Here is a 23,734-nt window from a genome sequence, read left to right as displayed (position 1 = left end):
ACGTTTTACTTAGCAAACTTGGATTACATGTCAGTATTATTGTTTAGGTATATTTATTTGTATGGTCGTTCCATGTGATTAGGAAAGTTTATTGTGCTTGAATCATTGATTTCCCTCCATTTTATCAGATTTACCAGAGTGAAAATAAGCAGAAAGTTTGTGCTAGTGGACATATAAAATAAAACTTCCTTTAAGTTATAATCATATTCAGATTTTTTGCAAAGGTAACTGAATGGCTGTTTCATTTTCTTCTGGTGGCTTACTGATGGAAAACAAACAGATGTTTTTATTTGTTTTATGGGGTTTTTTTGTTTTACAGTTTATTTGTTTTATAGTTTTCAGCAACCTTGAGAGGTAGGCATGGCTGGTATAACTATTATCTTCATTTAATGATACGGAAACAAAAGCAGCTGCCACAGGTCCTGGCACATTGAGGGTCTTATTCAATGAAGTTCTAGACTGGCTAGTAAGTGACATAATCTAACCAAGTTTTGTAGTGTTCTGTTAACGCTGTCTCAAAGCAGCTTCAGAATGCAGGCTTACATTTCTGCTATAAATATTTTCTTTAGAGTTTTGCTGATGAATTGAAGTTTCATAACAAAAGGAAAGCAGATGGCTTTTGGGAGGGGCTTACACTTGCTCTTTGAACTGTGTTTCTGTTTTGCTTGTTTATGCAGCGTGTGCACGAAGGTTGCCAGAGTCTTAATTTCAAACTGCATCATTTAATAAAATACAATAAGGAGAATTAGGAAGAAAGGCTGCAGGGGAACATCCTGCTTATTATCTCTGTAATGAGAGGACTATTTTTTCTCCCATCAGTTGCCAATGATGGGTTTTTTTGTTTCCATTCATCCGGGCACAATTGTGATATTCAATGAGAGGAGTATGAAGTGCCTCTTTAAAGCCAAACATTCAATTCCTCCTAATTCACAAGGGAGAGAAGGATCAAGTTGTGCAGCTGGGAGGTGATGTTTCTTCCCAGCAGCTGTCATTGAAGAGACACGTGCAAACCATAGAAGTCATTTGTCATAAGAACCCATCCAGAATTTGCTATGCGCGTCTCTCTTGCTAACGTGACATGAAATAGTGAAGCTTTCAAAATCAAGAACGGTGACTTCGTTGTGTTGACATGGGCAAAATGAAGTGGGGAGCTGAGGCAATTATGTGGATAAATCAGGCCAAAAATATCCAACCATTGAGAGAAAAAGTTCCTTTAGTTCAAATTATTCAGAGTGACTGTCCGTGTTCATCAATTTATCAGGATAATGAATTTTATCCTATACTTTACTTTGTCACTACAGATATATCTTTAGTCTATGAATTTGAATGACTTTGTGATATTTTATTTCACTGGAAATTATAATAGGAGTTGAATGAGCAAGCGCTGTGTTACAAGACTGCTGCTGCAGCTATGATAATAGCCCAAGAGAATTTCAGCTTATTCAGTAGCTAGCAGATACGGCTATTGGAATAGGTCTAGGAAGGGAGGTATGCAATCTGTTGAGAATCAAATACTTGTAACTAATCCGTCTCTTCCATTCAGCATCCCATTATCCTAAAATATCTTGGTCTGTAGCTCCTGGCTGCTTTTTCTGGTCATTGGAAAACTGGTCAAAGGAGCCTGAAAATTTCATCAGGATTCATATAAATAATAATATATTATTATATTATACACACAAATGTATTCTTTTGTGTATTTTTATTATCCCTTATTTATATACAAAGAGATAAATGTTTCAAGTACGTGAAGGATAAGCAAGGTCAGTTTTTATGCCTGCCCATGTATTGGCATTGAGCTTCCTATCTGGAATCTTTTTTTTTTTTTTAAAGATTTTATTTATTTATTCATGAGAGACAGAGAGAGAGAGGCAGAGGGAGAAGCAGGCTCCCAAGGATCAGGGAGCCCGATGTGGGACTTGATCCCAGGACCCTGGGATCATGACCTGAGCCGAAGGCAGATGCTTAACCATCTGAGCCACCCAGGTGCCCCTTTGTCTGGAATCTTTTAACATGCTCCACTTTTAGCTATCCTTCCTGGTTTTTCATGCTCCCAGAGCCACCAGAATTATGGTGAGGAGGCTCAGGGGACTCCAGGGGGCAGACGGAGAACTTCTGAGTGACCTAGCTACTGCCTCAGGTAGTCTAGCTCCGCTGGAGTCTCTTACCTGTCAGGGACAACTCACCACTCAGAAGTTACAAATAATGAACATATTCAGGGAAACAACAGCATACTGTCTGAGCAATAAATACCTAATATTGATGAATTCTTTATCTTTATCATAAAATAATAACATGAGAAAGAGCCTAGAAAAATGATTCTATTGCTTCCAGTCGCAATAATATTGTAAAATTTTGTTTCTCAAAATGAAAAATGTGTGTGTTTCTGATTAAAGAAGAAAAATATTGTATAAAATTATCAGGAAAACATAAAGGAGAAAATAAAAATCACCTAGAATTCTATTATCCAGAAATAACCACTTGTTATCGATTGTTTATGAGCCCTCTGTGAAAATTCAAAAGTTGAAGCCCTAAGTCCAATGTAATGGTATTTGGAGGTGGGGCCTTTGGGAGGGAATAAAGGTAATAAAACAGTAATCCAATAGGACTGGAGCCCTTATAAGAAGAGGAAGAGACACCAGAGCTCTCTCTGTCTCTGCCAGGTGAGCACATAGCAAGAAGAAGGTCGTTAGAAAGCCAGGAAGAGAGCTCTCACCAGCAACCATTCTGGCACCTTCATCCAGCCTCCAGAACTGTGAGAACATAAATTTCCGTTGTTTAAGCTATCTGTTCTATGGTACTGTTATGGCACCCTAAAGAGACTAATATAGACTAATACTTTATATCCTCTTATACTTCAATATTCTCTTAGACTAAAAAATACATATGCCTACGTACATACACAAATACAGATATGGCACTATACCCAGTGGTTTAGATCAGCATTTTCCAATAGAAATATATGGAAGATCACATACATAATTTAAAAATTTTGCCATTTGCAATGACGTGGATGGAACTAGAGGCTATTATGCTAAACAAAGTAAGTCAGTCAGAGAAAGACAAATACCATCTGATTTCATTCATGTGTGGAACTTAAGAAACAAAACAGATGAACATATGGGAAGGGAAGAAAAAATAAACTAAAAATAGAGAGGGAGGCAAACCGTAAGAGACTCTTAACCATAGGAAACAAACTGAGGGTTGCTGGAGGGGAGGTGGGTAGGGGATGGGGTAATTGGGTGATGGGCCTTAAGGAGGGCACTTGATGTGATCAGCGCTGGGTACTATATGCAACTGATGAATCACTAAATTCTACCCCTGAAACTAATAATATACTATATATTAACTAAATTGAATTGAAAAATTTAAAAAAGTTTTAGTGGCTACATTGAAAACTTAAGAAAATGATAAAAATTATTTTAATAATATTTTTATTTAACCCAGTATATTCAGAATATTGTCATTTCAATGTAATCAATTAAAAATTATTTTTGAGGTATCTTACCTTTTTTTATATTCTAAGTCCTTGAAATCTGGTGTATATGTTACACAAACAGCACATTTCAATTTCTACTGGCTACTTTCAAGTGCTGGAGCCACCTTATTGGACAGAGCAGATTTAGATCAAGAGCTTTTAGTCCTGGGTTTGGGTTGGAACTCTGTATATTTTTTGCCAAATGTCCTTGGGCAATTTAATTAACCCTTTTAGCCCTGGGTTCCTTGTGTTTAAAATGGAAGTAATCAAAGTATCTGTATCAAAGGGTTGTCATGATTATTTGATATGATATGTAAAACATGCACCCTGCGTGGTGGATAGCACTCAATAAATTTCGGCAAAAATTATTTTTGTAGTCTTAGAATATGAATCCTTATTTTATAATAATAAATGCTGGTTTGTATATTTGAAACCATTTTCTCATAATATTTGTCCATAAAGTCTAAATGTATAGACACATGCCAGAAAGTGAAACGTGTTATCATCAAAGATCATGTCATCTCATTGCAATGCAGTCTGTGTGTGTGTGTGTGTGTGTGTGTGTGTGTGTGTATGTTTCTGCCCATGCTTTGGGAAAAGTACACAGGTGAGAACATGTCACAAAAATCTTTCAGGGCTGAGATGTCCCTTTATTGAACTGAATTCCAAGGTATAATGAGTTGCCTTATGTTGAGAGCTCAGGCAAATATTTGTATCTTTTAATTTCTTTATTGATAGGCATCATATTACTCCAACCACTGCCAAATTAAAATAGCCATTTCATTTATTGACAGTCTTAGGAAAAAGGCTAGGAAAATCAATTCTGAACATGCATTACGGCATTTCTCTGAATAGCAACCATTTCTGGTGTTTCTAAAATCTGCACCATGGTATCCGATTTCTGAGTGGTAGGTTATTAATGAATTCTAGTTGCACCTTTTCCTGTGCTTATTATAATTTTTGTCGGAAAGATAATAGCAGTTTCTGGGACAATAACCTTTCCAACACTCTGTAACTTGATTTGCTGACAATTCGTATCCTCAGTTCTTATAACTAGAGGAGAAGGGGTGAAGTGGAAGGGTCAACCAAGGGACAGAAATTATCAAAAAAGTTTAAATAACTAAATCATTAAAATGCTGATATCTTCCCACATGACAAAGATATTAACAAGAAGAGGAAACAGTATAATATGAAAGCATTTTTCATGAAATGAATATAATGGGATTGGAGAAGAGGAAATTATACCAACCTACTTGAGTTCATTATAGTCTGAATATTGGCCTTTCATACATCTTCATGAGTCCTAGGTCCTGCTGTCATTCTCTGTCAAGAATAGCAAATCAATATGGCGTTTTTGGTGCGGACCTGAACTAACCTTAAAACTATGTCACTTTAAAATTAAAACTGTTACACTAGTCATTTTTAAGTGTATACAGTGGAGGCTCATGCCAAAGTGATTTGATACCCACCAGCATCCATTTGAAATTACTAGAAGAAACTCTTCTTTTGAGTCATTTTACATTGTTCTCTTTTCTCACTTTCCCCACAGTTTTATCCCAATGAAATATATATATATATATTTTTATTTAAATTCAATTAGCCAACATATAGTACATCATTAGTTTCAGATGTAGTGTTCAATAATTCATCAGTTGTGTGAAATATATATATTTTTGACAGTTTTTTAATTGATCATCCTATCATATTTCTCTGCTAACAAAACATGTTTATAAATTGGAATTATTTTATTCTTTATTCTCTAAAGCTCTGTGGGTTAAAATGTTTCTATTATAACATTTTTGTTAACTAATAATTTATAAAACCAAAGTAAACATACTAAATTTTTGGTATGTTAGTATTGCAAAACATAAAGGTCATTTCTTTTTTTTTTAATTTTTATTGTTATGTTAATCACCATACATTACATCATTAGTTTTTGATGTAGTGTTCCATCATAAAGGTCATTTCTTAATGAGAAGAACTGTGATTCCATGTGTGTCTCATGGGAAGGGGAATTTAGGGTGTCTCAATGGGGGGCAGTATTTCAAATTCTCCCCTGAGACAATATGCCTTAAGGAGGTAAGGTATGAGTGGGAGGTGTGCTTTTCTTTAGTAAAATGGGAAAAGGACAATTGTGAAAGGAGATTGGGATGAGGAAAGGAGAACCCAACTGACATAACTGCAGGTGTTTTCTTCCTCAGATCGATTTTAAGAAAGACTACTGTATGTTGAAGCTGAGGATCAGATTGGGAAATTGAGTTTCTTAAAATTTCTGTGCCCATTTTCTCCTTTGGAATAATCTTGAGCCTGCAGGGCTCATCAATGCCTCTTGGAGGACCTGGATGATAACTTTAACATAATTCTTGGTAGAACATTGATGAATGGAAAGGATTTGAAAAAGAAAACCCCTTCAAGCTCTCTGTCATATTGTAAGTGCAGGGGCCATTTGACAAGGAGCAAGCAAGCTCAGTGTGATATAGTGGAAAGATCTGGGTTTTGGAGGCTGGCTTTGATTTGTGGTCTTGTTACTCATTAACAATTAAACTGCTAGATTTGTCATTAACTGCCAGTTTTATCATTAATCCATGATTTTGGGTTAATCTTTAGATAGATGTTATAGAATTTCTGTAAAGATTCAATGAAATAACATAGGTAAAGCACCTGAGTCATAAAACATACAGTAGGTGTTCAACAAACAACATTTAACAAATGTATATACATGTGCAGTATTTAATTTCAGCAAAATTCTTCAGAGGAAGGATGAGCTCAAAAATACCCCCAGATTGGTCTCAGATACACTTAAGAGGCAACCAGGTATTTACCTGCTGACTCAGGGATAATCTCAGTTGTTATTTTTTTGAGAAAAGAGGAAGAAGAGACAACCTACTGCTCTCCCAAACAGTGCTTGGGAAATTGTTGGAATTTTCTCAGCCATCTTGGAGCACAGGATGATATATGCAAAAGCCACTCACAAAGAAGGCCTCTTACTCCAGACACTTAACAGCTGAATACAAAGCCCAACAAACAGCTATAAGGTTTCATTTCACTAGAGAAGAGCTCCTGCTTTGAAATGTTTTCAATGTTTCCATGACAAAATATTCTTCCACAGTCTCTGCATCAGTGAGCTGCTTTGTATTTCTAGCACAGCTAAGCAATTAAAAGAAGATGAATAGATGTATTCCGGCATGTGTGATTACAAATGGCATACTTAAGGTGACAAGGTTTTCTGTGTTAACTGGCTTTGCAGTCACTTGCAAGTTTTTGAAAAATTTTCCTTTTTATCGAGAGTTTTTCTCTGCTTAATCTCAGTTTAAAGGCTATTTTTTTCTCAAAGCAAATTGGAAGAGGACTTTTCAAGTCATCTTTGATGGGACAAAATATATGTACATATTCCCTCTGTGCAAAGGAGCTGCTGCTTTTTTTTTTTTTTTTTTTTTTAATGACAGCTCAGAATTGACTAAAGTTTTAAGCATCAAGCTGTTCACCATTACAAAAGATGCTCATCTTGGCTAGGAATGATGAGCCGTCCACAGGAAACGGAGTTGGTCCGTTTAAATTGCTTCTATATGGCTTATGTTTTTAGTTAAGGTTAGTACAAACAAGGGAGGCTCTCTGAGGATCTTGGACTCAGGATATTTTTGGATCTAGACCATTTCCAGGAGCAGGGAATAAGAGAATTTAGTTACCATTTGGTTGCAAATTGATGGAAAGAGAAACAGATGGCATTAAAGGCCTTTTAATTTAATCTTCAGTTCTCATCAAGTCTTTTATTTTTGCTTGCTCTTTTGGAAAATTCACCTATCCTGGACTTCAGTTAGGGTCTCTCCAGTTATTTGAATTTATGTTTATTAATCTGATAATTAGAATCACAGGGAGTGCTAACCTGGTTGTTTATGAACTGTTTTGTGGCTTCAGAAAATGGATAGTGTGATATAAATTAATAAAAGCTGACTTGGAGGAAAACAAGCCTGGATTCAGGTTCTGACTCTGATACTTTTGGCTCTGTGACCTTAGGCTAGTTACTTGACCTTGTTTAGTTACCAGTTGCAAATGTAAAATGAGGGGCGCCTGGGAGGCTCAGTGGGTTGAGCATCAGACTTTTGGTTTCGGCTCAGGATCATGAGATTGAGCCCCCGAGTTGGGCTTGGCGCTCAGTGCAGAATCTGCCTGTCTCTCTCCCTCACTCTCACCCCCTGTCCCTCTGTGCGCTCTCTGTCTCTGTCTCTCTAAAATAAATAAATAAAATCTTTAAAAAAAATCTAAAATGAGGCCCTGGGATCTGTAACATTCCCTATGGGTGGTAATATGTCCTAGTGGTTAAGAACTTGTCTTTGCCATCAGATGGACCTAGATTTGACAGACCTCTTCTACTTCATAACTGTGAAACCTTGAGAATTTTATTTAATCTTTCTAGGCTTGCTTATTTCCATACTTAAAAAAAATAATTCAAATGTTGAAATAATAATAACACCCTTGTAGGATTATTGTGGGGATTCAAAGTGAGAATGCATGTGTTTGATAAAGAGTAGTTCATAAAAGCTAAGAACTCTCTTACTCTAAAAAAATAATGTACCACTGTAAGGTCATTAACAAAGACTCAAATCATAGAACATTTGAATGGGACTCAGATGATCTAATCTAAATTCCTTGTTTTATAGGGAAAAAGAAACAACAAAAACCAAGTGGGGATTAAGTGACCTACTCCAAATCCCACACCAATATCCCACACCTGACTCCATCTCTGTAACACTAAGTGCGTGTGGCACATTCAACAAATATGCTTTTCACCCCAAGAATTTCCAAATATGGTATTTCATCCCTCAATCAGTGAATTCACCAAAAAGTTCTTCTTAATGGGTGAAATAGAGATCTTTTTGATCACTGTATTCTTTTTTCTACCTAAAACTGCAAATTTTTCATGACTAAACAAAGAAATGGACAAAAAAGACGGAGGGTTCCACCTTCAGTAGAAGAGTTAAGACATAATTATTAAGATAGAGTCCTTTGTCTAGTGCAAATGTGTCTGTGTCTTTCAGTAAATGAAAGAATATCTGCAGACCATTCATAAGAGTTGTGACAAAATTTTTACACTGAATGTTTAAAGTTTTTTTTTTTTTTTTTAAGATTTATTTGAGAGAGAGAGGAGAGAGAGAGCATGTGCGCGGGTGCATGAGCAGGAGGGGCAGAGGGAGAGGGAGAGAGAATCTCCAGCAGATTCCGAGTTAAACATGGAGCCCGATGTGGGGCTCGATCTCATAACCCTGAGATCATGACCTGAGCCGAAACCAAAAGTAGGATGCTTAACCAACTGCACCACAGGCGCCCCTGAATGTTTACGTTTTGTATTCCAGCTCTCATCCTCTCCATGGAAGATGTTTCCAGCCTTCTCCAGCTGCAGTTCCTTTAAGAATTATTTTTATTGTACTTCTGCAGAAACATTTTGTACCTTCGTTCCATTTTAGACATTTCATTTCTTTCAACTGAAACTAACTAGGGTTCCCAATGGAATAAAGGGAAAATGTGAATATTCAACCATAAAACAAACGTGTATTTTATGACCTGCACTTTGTGAAGTTACTTTGCTGTGTGTTCTGGCTAACTGGTACCTTTAGACATAATGAATTTTACTGTCTGATAGACTGCTGGAAGAAGTTAGAGTGTTTCCCAGCTATTTAAAACTCTAAATTGGGGACATTAAATGACAGACTGCCTTCCAGTGTTGTTATGGCCTGCATGGCAAATGCATGTTGCCCTTTCACAGTTCTGTGCATGGTGTCTTTTAAAGATAGCCCTTTCACTGTTCCCCTCATGCCCCACTGTTTTCTTCTACAGTGGAAAAGAACCATATGCAAACGCATAGAGAACAAATACTGTACAGCATTTATCTACAAAACATGTTGTGGCTGGAGCTATAATGTTTACCCATATTCTCCAATCTCCATCTGAATAAATAAAGTGGTATCATGGGATAGGCTGCTCTACAGATAATGAGTTTTAAACTCATTCATCCTGAGAAATTTCAACTGATATAGTTTGCCTATCAAATGGATTTAAAATTGTATTGTCACTGCACTGCTTTCCATGGTGATTGCTTCTGCTCTGCGGTTCCATGCCTCAATAGACGGTTTGATTGTATATATCTGCTCCTTTGTTCATACCATTCTGTTTATAATGGTCTGTAATGTACAACCCTCCTATCCTGTAGTAAAGCCGAACATAACCCCTTCTGTGATCTTAACTAAGGAATTTATCTGTTTCTAGTGCTATTTTCTGACAGTGAATGAGGATATCCTTTTTGCTGATGACTCTTTTTCTTTTGTTCTTTATCCACCCCCCCTTCCTTTCTCTCTCTCTTTCATCTATGTCTCTTTCACAATTTGGGTTTGATGAATATTTCTGCTGAATTTTTGTGAAGAGAAGTTTATCAGTGCATTTTTCCTTGTTAATGGCTTCAGTAGCCTATCATTTATTATCTGAGTGCTGGATGCCTTGAATAGACAGTGGAGTAGATGAGGCAGGCTTTCACTTGATGATCTGCCCCCAACTGTCAGAGAATAGTCTTGGATCTTTGATCGAAATCAAGGACTGTCACTTGCCTCATACTTCACTGGTTCCAGGAAGGAAGCCAGAATTATTTTCCCCTGGAAAGAGAATCAGCTATATTTCCTTCAAAATGCCTAGATTTTGCTCTCAGGTTCAATTATCTATAAAAAGAGCTTTTATAGCAAGGAGACTTCACCACAGAGAAATGATGTTAAGTCAAATGGAATATAAAGAAAACCATATTCCAAACTCTCTCTGATAAGTAATTTAATATTAACTGAAATCTGCAGTTGCAGAATATAAAAAAAGAAATAAAAAATAACTCTGCTGCTTTCTCAAGGGAAAGATTACTAAGCTGTCTGGCTGAAGTTGGCCCCTGTGTCCTTTCTACAAAATCACCCTCTTAACCATTCTCTCTGACTAAAATCCTTAAAACATCAATATAGGCATTACAATTTTATTAAATTTGATGCTGTCTCAAAATGACTAAGTGTAGGACATCATTGAATTTCAAACTGACCTTGGCATGTGGAAGAAATGGGTAGCTATAAACAGGTTCAACTGGTTTAGTCTAGATAGAGGTGAGGAAGAAAGACTGTGTGTACAGAAACCAGAGGGGCAGATCCTCTGGTGCACAAACAGAGCAGAAAACAGGTCAGGATATAGAGGAACCACTTCATTCCAGATTCTCCTTAATACTACCTTCTCAGTGAAAACTTCTCTGAATGGAACACTTTATCGCACTCCAGACCTCATTCAGCTCTATTTTTCATTATATATATGTTGTATATATTAAGTGTATAGTACATGTTGTATATACTAAATATATGTTAAATGTATATTATAAATAAATATTTTAGAATGAGATTATTATCTGAATTTCCCAATAGTATACAAGCTCTCCCTCTCAACGAAGCAATAACTTTATTTGGTTCACTGCTATAGACTCAGCACATAGAATAGTACTAAATAAATATTTGTTGAAACAAAAAATGAAAAATAGAAAGTGTAAGTTGATTATGTTACATTATAATGGTAAGTTTTAATTGGGAGTACTGATTGCTAGTAATTACCCCAGTCACTCAACAGTTTTTAGGCTTTATATAAAAACCATGCCTATTTGGTACATGATGATACTATATTAGAAACCTGGGTGGCTCAGTCAGTTGAGCATCCAACTCTTGGCTTCAGCTCAGGTCATGATCTCAGCGTTCTGAGATTGGGCCCCATGTTGGGCTCCACCTTTGGTGCAGAGTCTGCTTGAGATTCTCTCCCTCCCCCTCTGCCCCTCTCCTTGCTCACTTGCTTATTACTCTCTCTCTAAAATAAATAAATAAACAAAATCTTAAAAAAAAAAAGAAAATTGTCACAGATCTTGAAAAGATAGCTGAAAACTGCATATAGTTCAGCTCCATGGGGTCTATCACATTTGAAGAAGTCAAGGTGGATTATCTCTCTTAGGGAGCAAAATATACAGGAATATGAGATTTAATAGAACTTACTGAATGAATGTAGGACTATCTAATATTTAGAGAACAAAAGTAGCTAACATTTCTGTAGTGCTAGGCAGTGTTTTAAGTACTTTACATTTATTAGCTCTTTTAATCCTTAAAACAACCCTTTGAGGTAGATTTTGTTAGACGCTGTTGTATAATGAAGACTTTGGCTGCCCTTTTTCCTGGTTCTTGGGAGAGAGCCTCTAAATCCTTGGAATTTCCTTAGTTTTGTTATTCATAGTAGGCCCTGGTAGTTTTTGCTAAGGAGACAACTCATGATAGGTTCCTATATAGTATCAGGATGAGGGGTTGACTGCCAGAAAGACCAATGTGTGATTACAGAGTTGAGTCTTTGAACCATGGAACATCAGCTCAAACTCCTGGGAGGGGAGATGGGGCTGGAGATTGAATTCAGTCATATGGCCAATGATTCATGCCTACGTAATGAAACCCTAAGGAAAATTCTACACATTAAAGCTTGAGTGAGCCGGGTGATGTGTCCTGAATCCACAGGGAGAAGACATGGAAGTTTGGCATTTGGTATCCTTACAGATTGTGCCCTGTATGTCTCTTTTCACTGGTTCTGAGTTGTATTCTTTTGCAATAACAAAATTGTAGTAGAATAGTGCTTTCCTGAGTTCTACAAGTTGTGTTACCAGAGTTTTAGCCAGCTGGTCAGAAGTGGAGGTGGCTGGGGAACCCCTGAGCTTATTGCCAGTGTTTGAAGTGAGAACAGTCTTGTGAAAGCCTGAGCCCTTAACCTGTAAAGTTTTGCCTAACTCCAGGTAGCTAATGTCAGAATTGCACTGTAGCCCCACTTTACAGATAAAGAAATGGAGGCATGCAGAGGTCAGATAGTTTGTCCAGGGTCTCCCAGCTAGTAAGTGGCAGCATCAGGAATTAAATCCAGGCTATCTACCTGCAAAAAAACATGTATACTCTTAATTAATCATTATGCTATTGTTTTTCTTAATCAAAGAGATCTTTTCAGCTTTCAGTAGATGTAGGATTGGAATGAATCAGTTAGAATTTATTACCCTGTCCACACTTTGCTTTTGAACTTCAAGCATCCAGAACTGTGAGAGAATAAATTTCTGTTGTGTTAAGCTACCCCATCTGTGGTAATTTGTTACAAAAGCCCTAGGAAACTAATACAGTATGACCAAAACAGAACTCTTGATCTGTCCCCCACCCCAAACCTGCTTCCCCTTTGTCTTGCTTTCTTGGCAAATGACAACCATATCCATCTAGTTGCTACAGCGAAAACTGAAGGAGTCATCCTTGATTCTTCTTTTCCTCACCTCCCACTTCTACCCCTGTAACAGACTGACTTGATGCCTGTATCTTCAAAACAGATTGACCTTTTCCCACTTTTCTGGTCAGACCTACTGTTATCTCTGGCCTGGACTACTATGACACCTTCTTCACTGGCTTCCCTCCTTACATTGTTGCCCTGTTACACTTAGAATAAAGTACAGACTTCTTACCTTGGCTTACAAAACCCTACCTGATCTGACTATTGCCAACCCACCTGAGTTCATTTCCACTCACTTTCACTCCCTGTGCTTTAGCCATACAAATACCTAAGTTTTTCAAATAGACCAACTCTTTTTTGCTATTTTAGAGGTAAGGCAACAGAAATGCAGAGAGATCAGGTGATTTGTCTAACATCGTAAAACATTGGGAATTCCTGTGTTTTTTCTGGATTCAGATTAGTATAATAGTGAAAGATAAAGATATACTTTTACAAATAGCACACTGCTGAGAAAGTGCATAGGAAAAAGGAAAAACTTAAAGATGGTCCAGACCCAGAAGGGAAATCTGTCAGGAAAGTCCATGCCAGAATGAATTCCTGGCCCATGTTGTTTCTTTTAACATCTAACAGATTCCTGTATGTGTTTCAGGTTTAACATGGTTGAAGGTCAAGCATAAGGGACAGTGGGAGTGGGAGGGCATCATACTGAAGTCTGTCCTTTAGCAAATATATTTCAGTGGATCACAGACACCATACCAACTTACCCATTAAAAAAAAAAATCTCAAAATAGACTTGGTGGAGCCCTGTAAAGTGTAATAATACAAGGAAAAACAGCTTGGGTGCTGAGAGAAGCTCTGAAGTTTGACCTTTCTCAGATGGGGATGTGATGACCCACTTCCATTCCAGGTGGAGAATAAATTCAGATGAAGTTACCTGCTGCTGTCCTGTGGAGCACACATGTGGCCTTACAAATGAGTGTGCTGCCAGAGCTCAGAGCAGCCAGGTTTATGCATGCACGGATAGTCACTTCTCTGGGTCCAACTGGAAAGGCAAATCAAAACAATAAAGGGTTAGACTTTAGACTTTGCCAATGTTAGAAAGAAATGGCTCCTCCCTCTGGCCTCAGCTACATATATGAAATTACACACACACACACACACACACACACTTTTTTTTCTTTCCCTGAACAATTTGAGGGTTAGGTGCAGGCTTGCAGGATTCATGATACTTCCCATTTCAGCTTATGTTTTCTAAGAAATGGACATTCTTTGACATAACCAAGTATTATTTTCATAATTGAGACATCTAGCACTAACATAACACTATGATCTAATATACTGTCAATATTCAGAATTTCACAGTTGTCCCAATAATGTTTTCATAGGTTAAATTTTTTTTTTTCCCCAAAATTTGAAGTCAGGATTTAGTCAAAGATCATTCATTGCATTTACTTGTCTTGCTTCTTTAGGGTCTTCCTAGAATAGTTCCCTGGTGCTTTTTTGTCATTTTTTAAAAAGTCAAGATCAGTTACTTTGTAGATAATCCTTTAATTGGGATTTGTGTGATTGTTTTATTATGACTCAGGTGAAATGTTTTTTTCTTTTGCAGGAATACTACAGACTTGATGTTGTACCCTTCTCAGTACCTCTAATTAGGAGACACATTAGGTCATTTTGTTTTTCATTGGTGATGTTAAGTTTGATAAGTTAATTAAGGTGAAGTCCATCAGGTTTTCCCACTACCAAACATACTTTTTCCTCTTTTTTTTTTAAAGATTTTATTTATTTATTTGAGACGGAGAGAATGAGAGACAGAGAGCATGAGAGGGAGGAGGGTCAGAAGGAGAAGCAGACTCCCTGCCGAGCAGGGAGCCCGATGCGGGACTCGACCCCGGGACTCCAGGATCATGACCTGAGCCGAAGGCAGTCGCTTAACCAACTGAGCCACCCAGGCGCCCCTACTTTTTCCTCTTTGAAATTAATACATAATCAGTGAAGTGAGACGTTCACACTATGTGAATATCCTCTTCTTCAGCAGTCTTTCACCCTTGTTTTGACATATATTGCTGATTCTTACCAGAATCCGTTATTACTGTGGTGGTTTCCCAATGGTGATTTTCTAATTCTGTTGACTCTTCTCAGTCATTTATTAGTTATAATTCCTCTGTAAAGAAGAGCTTTTTCTTCTTCACCCCACTTAAAAATATTATTTATAATACATATACATGTAAGATATATTTTATATCTGTATGGACTAGTGGATTAAAAAATTCATTGTGTTATAATTTGTTTCTGCCATTCTGCATTTTGATACTCAAGTTAGAATCATTTTAATTTAGATCCACACTAACTTAGTCCTGATGTTGAGAATCTGAGAGTTGTGTGATTTTGAATCTAACATGGACCAGAGCTCTCTTGAGAAGTGTAAGACTATAACTCTTAAGAGTTGGAAGAGATCTTAAGCATTACCTTTTCATGGACAGTAGGAATTGTCTATATAATGTCTTGTATCTATCTGTGGAAAGCATCCATACTATTTGTTTTCTCTGGAATGCCTATCTTCTTCCCAATCAAGATGCCCTATCACATCTGATTCATCACACATCTTCTGCCATCTGGTGGTAGGTTACTGAGCCTGCAAGAGGAGACCAGGCAGACACAGCCCTTTGATATTTATTTGGAGACCGAAATAGGACCTGTGCTCTCCAATAGTGTCCACATGTCAATGAACGATGCCTAATTAGCCAGTCATTTCTTTGTTGGTAAGAGTCTTTCATTTTAAATGCTTGTGAGTTTTTGGAGGAGGAAAGATGGGAAATATTCACTGGTCTCTGTGTTGGGACCTGTCACAAATGCCACCTAAGTTAAACCTCAAGAATCTCTACAGGGTAGACACTATTATCCTCATTTTACATATCACAAAACAGAAAGGTAAATATTCTGTCGGGATCATGTAGCTTGTAAGTCAGAGTATGAAACCAAAGTATGAAACAAATTTAGCTGACTTTGAAGGCTGTGTTCTTTCCATTCACCACACTGATTCTTAAGTATGTTTATCTGTGTGTGTGTGTGTGTGTGTGAGAGAGAGAGAGAGAGAAAGAGAGAGAGAGAAAGAGCAAGAGATTTATATGCAAGTTACTGGAGGCCTCCCAAAATTTCAGATTGAAATTAACTGGGTTATAAACAATTAAAATATATTAGAACACAATATTATACATACTTCTTTAGGTGAATGCTGTTCTGATATCAGATTTCCTCATTTCCACAGTAAATTTAAGGAAGGCAGTAGGGTCAAGTATTTAAGAGAGCCTGGATTTAGTAATCTCAGATCTGACCTTGTTCACATTTGTTTCTGTCTCCTGAATATGTGATTCTGGACAAGTCAGTATGTGTCCCTAAGATTTAGTGTTCTCATACATAAAATGGTAATGTATATATAATACTTGGTCTATGGAGTTACAAACATTAAGTTAAATAATATATGCAAAGTGCTTGGTTCAGGGTCTGATGGAATTTGTGCTCAGTAGTTGATGATTGCCATTACTAATATGAGAGGAGTGAGTGGGGATCCTTTGAGGCCAGTAAATATTCCTCGTATCTGAAGACATCCCTGATGCATCTTCTTAGAGATGAAGCAGTAAGTTACTCTTGCTTTTTATCCTTGACCCTACTTAATGTTTAAATTAAAGTGGTTCTTAGCCAAACAGTTCAGGGCCTTAGTACCTGTTAATCAGGCAGCCATCTGTGACTGTGACATGGAGACTATGAATGTTTTCCTTTCTTTTGGTGGACTTGCTGCAGACCAGAGCCCTCAGAGACCACGTGACTTGGGAAGAACAATTGTTTGAGGTCATCAAGACAACCTGTGACAGTTTTAAGTCATTGGAGGATAAACTTTTTTTGGTCACATTTGTAAGGTAGATTTTGATATTCATATCATTATTGTTGAGGCAAAGAAATAGAGTATTATCCTCAAATATTCTTAATGTGACTTTTTTGGCATAAAGAGGTGCAATTCTCCCTTAACTTACTGCAGATAGAAATACATGACATTTTAATTAATTTGATACATTTATTGTCTTTTTATATTTCATCATTTTATAGAGTACTTTGCAATGAATTCACTTAAAAATATTTGTTATTCATTATATGCCAGGCACTAAGTCACTTTACAAGGTGTAGGGTATAAGAAAAAGGTTAGTAAATATAAAAATATGTATATCAATCATTATGCCTGGTACAGGCAATATAAAAATTAGTAAGATACTCTCCTTTTCCCCAATGAACTAAAAGTCTAGTTTGTCATCACAATGTAATGAAATTAGTATTATTAAATACATTTAGTGAGAGATGAGGAAATGGAAATTAAGAGAAGTTGAAATAGAGGCACCTGGGTGGCTCAGTTGGTTAAGTGTTTGACTCTTGATTTCAGCTCAGGTCATGATCTCAGGGTTGTGAGATCAAGCCCCACATCGGGCTCCATGCTGGGCATAGCGCCTGATTAAGATTCCCTCTTTCCCTCTCCCTCTGCTCCTGCCACCCCCACTTGTGCACACTCTAAAAAAAAAGAGAAGTTGAAATAACTCAACATAAGGTCACACAGAGAGTAAGAAGTACAATTGCAAATTGGGTTAATGAAATATTTTTATATTGTTTTATTTCCTATATTGGCTTTGGAACTATAGCTCATTTTTTAAAAGGCATTGATGTGAATAAAAATATGCATCCTTAACTTATTATAGTCTACTTAGAATCAGTATTAGATAACTTCCCATATAATGTAATAATCATACCTCCACTTCCCCCTTCTAGCCTTTAGACTATTTCTGTCATACATTTTATTTATACATGTTATAAATCCTATAGTATATTGCTATTAATTTTGTTTAAATAGTAAATTCTCCTTTAAATTGATCTAAAAAGTAAGAATAAAAACATATATTTATTCATGTAGCTACCTTTTCTAGTCATCTACATTCCTTTGTATAGATACATATTTCCATTTCATATCTTTTTTGTTTGGCCTGAAGGACTTCCTTTGACATTTCTTGTAGTGCACATCTTCTGGTGATAAATTATTTCAGTTTTTGCATGTCTCAAAGACTTTATTTTGCCTTCATTTTTGGCAAAATATTTTTGCTAGGTATAGAATTATAGGTTGGCAGATTGTTTTTCTCTTTCAGTGTTTTAAAGGTGTTGCTCCATTGTCTTCTTGCTTGCTTTGTTTGGGATGAGAAATCTGCTCTCATCCTTACTTATTTATTTTTTAAATGTAACATGCTCTCCTCCCCACCCTGACCCCCTGTTCCCAGGCTGCTCTTAAGGTTTTCTCTTTATCACTTGGTTTGACCAATTTGATTAATTTGACTAATCTTGGTAGTTTAATTCCTATTTCTTGTTCTTAGGATTTATTGGAGTTCTTGGATCCGTGAGTTTATGGTTTTCATCAGTTTAGAAAAACTATGGCCATCATTTTTTCAAACATATTTTTGGGTCCTTCCCTTTCTTTCCTTCAGAGATTTTAATTACATAAATATTAGGCCACTTGAACTTAGCCCACAGATCACTGACTGATGCTTTGTTCATTTTTGTAAATTCTTTTTTTCTTTCTGAGTTTCATTTTGGATAATTTCTGTTGTTACTTCTTCAAGTTTATTATTTTCTTCTTCTGAAACATCTTATCTCTTGTTATTCCTATCCAGTGTATTTTTCATCCTAGCCATGGCTGTTTTCCTATCCAGTTTGATCGCCTCAGATTTCTGGCTTTGGAGAGTCTCCCTTTTAAAAAAATATTTCTTGTCTTTACTTAAGATTTTGGACATATGGAATACAGTCTTAATAATTATTTTAGTGCCCTTGTTTGTTAATTCTAACATTGATCTCAGTCTGGGTCAGTTTCAATTGATTGATTTACCTCCTCTTTATGGGTTGTATATTCTGGCTTTGTATTTCTGGTAAATTTAGATTGGATGCCAGGCACTGTGAATTTTCTTTTGTTGGGTGCTGAATATTTTTATATTCTTTTAAATATTCTTGTGCTTTGTTCTAGGATGCAGTTGAGTTACTTGGAAACAGCTTGAACATTCTGGGTCTTGCTTTTATAATTTCATTATGTGTAACCAGAACATCATTTAGTCTAGAGTTAATTAGTTATTCCTCATGTCTAATGTAATACTTTTCCAAGTACTTTATCCAATGTTCCCTGAATAATGTGGTTTTTCAGTCTGGCTGGTGATAATGGGCACTGGTCTTTGTCCTGTGAGGCCACTGGGTGTACTATTCCTTTAATTCCCTGGCCCCAGGTAGTTTCCTCAAATGATTGTGCTCAATACCTGAGGGAGATTCTCTGGAGACTTCCAGGGTTCTCTTTGTGCCAGTCTTTCTTCAAACATCATCTGCCTTGTTTTCCCTGGGCTCTAAGCAACATCTCCTCAACTCAGATAGTCTGATGGGCTCTGCCTGGTTTCCCCCTCCCTATTAGTGGCCAGGAAACTCTTAAGACAGGAAAATGGGGCAATCATGAACCTCACCTTATTTATTTCCTATCTCTCGGATCACTGTGCTTTGTTGACTGATATCCAGTTTTTTGAAAACCATTGTTTCATGTATTTCATTTCCCTCCTTTTCTTATTTTAGGTTGTTTTGTTATTCTATTTTGGCTGGAAGCTAAAGTCCCCTTTTTAAGCATTTAAAGATGCTGTTTCATTGTCTTCTGGCCACCATTGTTTCTAATGAGAAGTCAGAGTCATCCCTATTATTGTTCTCCTATGTATAATAATTTTTCCTCTTTGGCTGCTCTTAAAATATTTTATTTTTGGCATTCAGCTGTTTTACTGTCATGTGCCCAGGTATGGTCTTCTTTGTACTTATACTGTTTTTGGTTTGCTCAGCTTTTCAGATCTGTGCATTGATATTTTTCATCAAATTTGGGGAAATTTCAACTATTATTTCTTCAAATATTTTTATGCCCAATCTCTTTCTCTCCTATTCTTGTGATACTCTAATTGTATGCCTATTAAACATCTTTCTACTGACACAGGACACTAAGGTGCTGTTCATTTTTAAAAATTAATATTTATCTTCATTCTTCAGTTAGGGTGATTTCTATTGACCCAGCTTCAAGCTCACTGATCCCTTTGTTTCCACTGTCCAATTTTCTCCTAAGCTCATCCAGTGAGTTTTTTATTTCATATTTTTTATTTTTCAGTTCTTGAATTTCTGTTTGGTTCTTTTTTACAGTTTTAATGTCTCTATTGATAGTCTGTGTTCACTCATTCTATTCCTCATTTCCTTTAAATCTTTGAATATGTTTATAATAGTGCTTTAAGAGTACTTCTCTGATAATATCAGCACCCACATCATTCTGAGGGACTATTTTTATTAACTTTTTTTTCACTTTAGGTCAAACTTTTTTTTTCCTATTTGCATTTGTAGCAGTTTTTAAAAAGATATATTGGATATTGTGGGTGAGACATAATTTATGGACTATGATGTTTTCTTTACAGAATTTTGAGTTTTTCTGGCTGACAGTTAATTCATAGTGATTGCTTAGATCTTGTAGAGTGATGGTTCTCAACCAGGAGTAATTATCCCCATTTGGCAATGTATATAGAGAGATATTTTTGGTTGTCACAACTTGGGGGTGATGATGGCATATAGTGGGTAGAGATTAGGAATGCTGCTAAATATCTTATAATTCACAAGTAAAGCATCTCACAACAAAGAACAATCTGATTCAATATTTCAATAGTGCTGAGGATGAGAAACCCTATTGTAGATGTTTTAGATGTTGTTAGAAAGGATCTTTTACAGTTTTTTTCCCCCTAGAGCATATCCTTTATTCTAGGGCATAGTCCTTATTTCTAATGTGTGGCCTTTGTGGAGTCTTAACTAAGTGTCCAAATTACTAAATGAAGTCTCTTTCTTCCACCCTGACTGGCTAGAACTCCAAAGTCGCCCAGCACTTCATAGCCTCTGGTATCTTCACTCAGGAATCACTTCCCAGCAACTGTTCTCTGGATGGACTCAGTGAGTTTCACCCTACTCAAGTACAGTCCAGTGCTTGGCCAAGGTTGTGAGGGGCATCTCCATGCAGAGTTCTGGGGACCCTACTTTTTGCATCTTTCCCATCTCAAGTGCCTTTCTCTTTATTTATTTATGTTTTATTTTTAAGATTTTTTATTTATTTATTGGAGACAGAGAGAATGAGAGACAGAGAGCATGAGAGGGAGGAGGGTCAGAGGGAGAAGCAGACTCCCTGCCGAGCAGGGAGCCCGATGTGGGACTCGATCCCGGGACTCCAGGATCATGACCTGAGCCGAAGGCAGTCGCTTAACCAACTGAGCCACCCAGGCACCCCGTGCCTTTCTCTTTAAATTCTAGTCTCTTAAGCAGCCCTAAATTCCAGACTTTGTCTCCTCTGACTAATGAGACTGCCACTTTCTGTACTTCAGTAAGTGCCCTAGATAGAAATATGGGGTCAACATGAAGCTCACCCTACATGTTTCCCTTCTGTCAAGGATCACAGCCCTGTATAGTTCGTTGTCCAGTGCTTGACAACAATTGACTCATATATTTTGTACAGTTTTATAGTTTAGAATGAGAATATTTCCCATACCAGTCATTCAACCATGGCCAGAGGTAGATATTTCATACTGGAATTTGAATCTCAACTCTAAATCTTAGGTTTCCTTATCATTCCTTGAGATTAACAAGATATTCTTTTAATCAGAAGTAATTCTTTATAACAGATGAAGATAAAATTGTAGTTGCCTTCTCTAGAAAATACTAGAGAGGAACATTTCTGATAGCTCTACCTTCTTATGCCATTCCCCAAGGCCATTTAAATGCTGGATAATAAGAGCATACAAACGATGTCTTCTTCTCTCTACCATTGATAATAATAGCTATCTTATATTGTATGCTTTCTACTGCCAGGGACAATGCCAGTAGATTTACATACATTTTATTTTATGCTCACAGCAGCTCTATTTTCCGTGCTTTACTTATAAGGGAACTGAAGCTCTAAGAGGTTAAGTAACTTGGTCAAGTTTTCAGAGCTATTGAAGTGACAGAGCTGAAACAAAGGCTTAAGTTTGTCTGACTCTAAAGCCTTAAATGTCTATCAGCCAGAGCAGGCTGATTGATGTTCCAAACAACCCCAAAATCTCAGTGGCTAAACACAGTAACAGTTTATGAAAGTATTCTTATTCCCAACATATTCCAGTATGGGTTGTTGGAAATGTCTGCTTCACACAGTCCTTCCTTCATGTGGCCCCATCATTCCCTGGAAATTTGGAGTTCTCTGCTCCTCTACTTCATCAGAAGACAAAAAAGAGAATATGGAGGCTCAAGCTGAAAGCTTTTCAGGCTGGTAAGTGGAGAACATCATTTGTGATCACTTTTAGTTAGGCAGAAGTCATTGAATCCATCGTGAGGCCAGGAAATACAGTCTGGCTATGTCCTCAGCAAAAAAGGAGATTGGGTTTTGGTGAATGACTAGCTAGTCCTACCATACCACATTAAGCCAGATTCTCCCCTAAGTTGCTTGTTGGGAAGCATTTATACACTTTGCTCTAAATGCAGTTTTTCTAATATGTGGGATTTAAGAAGCAAAACAAATGAACATAGGGGAGAAAAAGAGAGGGGCAAACCAAGAAACAGACTCTTAACTATAGGGAACAAACTGCTAGTTACTGGAGGGGAGGTGGGTAGGGTTAGGGATAGGGGGTGAGGGTAGAGGACGGGTTAAACAGGTGATGGGTAATGAGGGCACTCGTGATGAGCCTTGGGTGTTGTATGTAAGTGATGAATGACTAAATTCTATGCCTGAAACTAATATCGCACTGTATGTTGACTAGCTGGGATTTAAATAAGAACTTGAGAAAAAAATAAACTACAACACTTGTATCTTAAATGAATGAATGAATGAATGAATGAATGAATGCAGTTTTTCTAGGCTGGGACTTGGTTTAGTATCACACATTATCCTTGAGATTAGTGAGAGTTAACACAATCATGTCCTGAGAAGATCAGGATCTTCAGTTCTTCTATGGTATTGTCCCTCAGAGGGGCAATAATAATCATCAGCATCCCCAATTTTAAGTGATACATTTTTATTCTTATTTTTGACATTTTAATCTATGGCTGGTATCTACATTATTTTAATTAGGGCACTAACTTGCTCTCCCATCGTTTCCTCCTGTCAGGCCACTTAGACCTGGGCTACTGAGGAGTCAATGCCTTGTTTTCTTGGCCTTTCTCTTGTCCATGTGTCAGGCTTTCAGAATGGTGTCTTCCAGTGAAAGCTCAGAGAGTATAAACACAAAATGGGTGTCAGGAACTTTCTAACTGTCCCGAAAGCAGTATCAGTGATCATTAATAGCCAAAAAATGATCACCATTGCTTCTCGGCCTTTTGGCTAAGATCAAGTATAGTATTTGTCCTTATTAGTTTAATATCTGACACATCCTCCATCATAGGACAATATACTAAATGGATTTTTGGAGCAGGGAGATGGAATAGGAGCTTGCTCTGTACACTCCATGCATCAACCTGGTGTCATGTACTTCTAGGAAAGGTGCACCCCCTTGGGGTTAAAAATCACAAGTTTGAGGAAGACACTTCCAGAAGGGGCTATATATTGGTTCCTTTGGGAAATGGTGGCAACACCTGGGACTCCCAACAGTTAACAAAAAAGAAGAGGCAAATCAGCAAAGCACTTTAGTCAGGTTGCTTTGCTCAGCCCACCTTTCTTTTGATTTGAATATATCTATACCATCTGTTTGGTTGGAGTGTTTGGGCAAGTTCCCTGAATTTCATTCCATCTGCCCTTGCCTCATTCCTGGACCTCTTTTGCCCTCCTTATGACAACACATCTAAAATTTCCCTGTCTTTAATATCTCTCCCTCATTCATCCTGCAGAGGATGGCCTTTGTCTTTTGACAGTGCAGTTCACATTTGGTC

General features: G+C 37.1%; 1 non-coding gene across 1 annotated transcript; it reads left to right on the top strand.

Moving 5' to 3' along the window:
* The first annotated feature begins 23,169 nt into the window (after positions 1 to 23,169).
* LOC115939507 (U2 spliceosomal RNA) lies at positions 23,170 to 23,359 on the top strand. The gene has a single exon (XR_004074337.2). It is a non-coding gene; the product is annotated as a U2 spliceosomal RNA (small nuclear RNA).
* The last annotated feature ends 375 nt before the right edge of the window (positions 23,360 to 23,734 follow it).

The sequence above is a fragment of the Leptonychotes weddellii genome, chromosome 12 (genome assembly GCF_054177405.1).
Source record: "Leptonychotes weddellii isolate Sample4059 chromosome 12, ASM5417740v2, whole genome shotgun sequence".
Classification (NCBI taxonomy): Eukaryota; Metazoa; Chordata; class Mammalia; order Carnivora; family Phocidae; genus Leptonychotes; species Leptonychotes weddellii.
The sequence above is the reverse complement of the archived record's forward strand: the minus strand, read 5'-3'. Positions and strand labels throughout refer to the sequence as shown.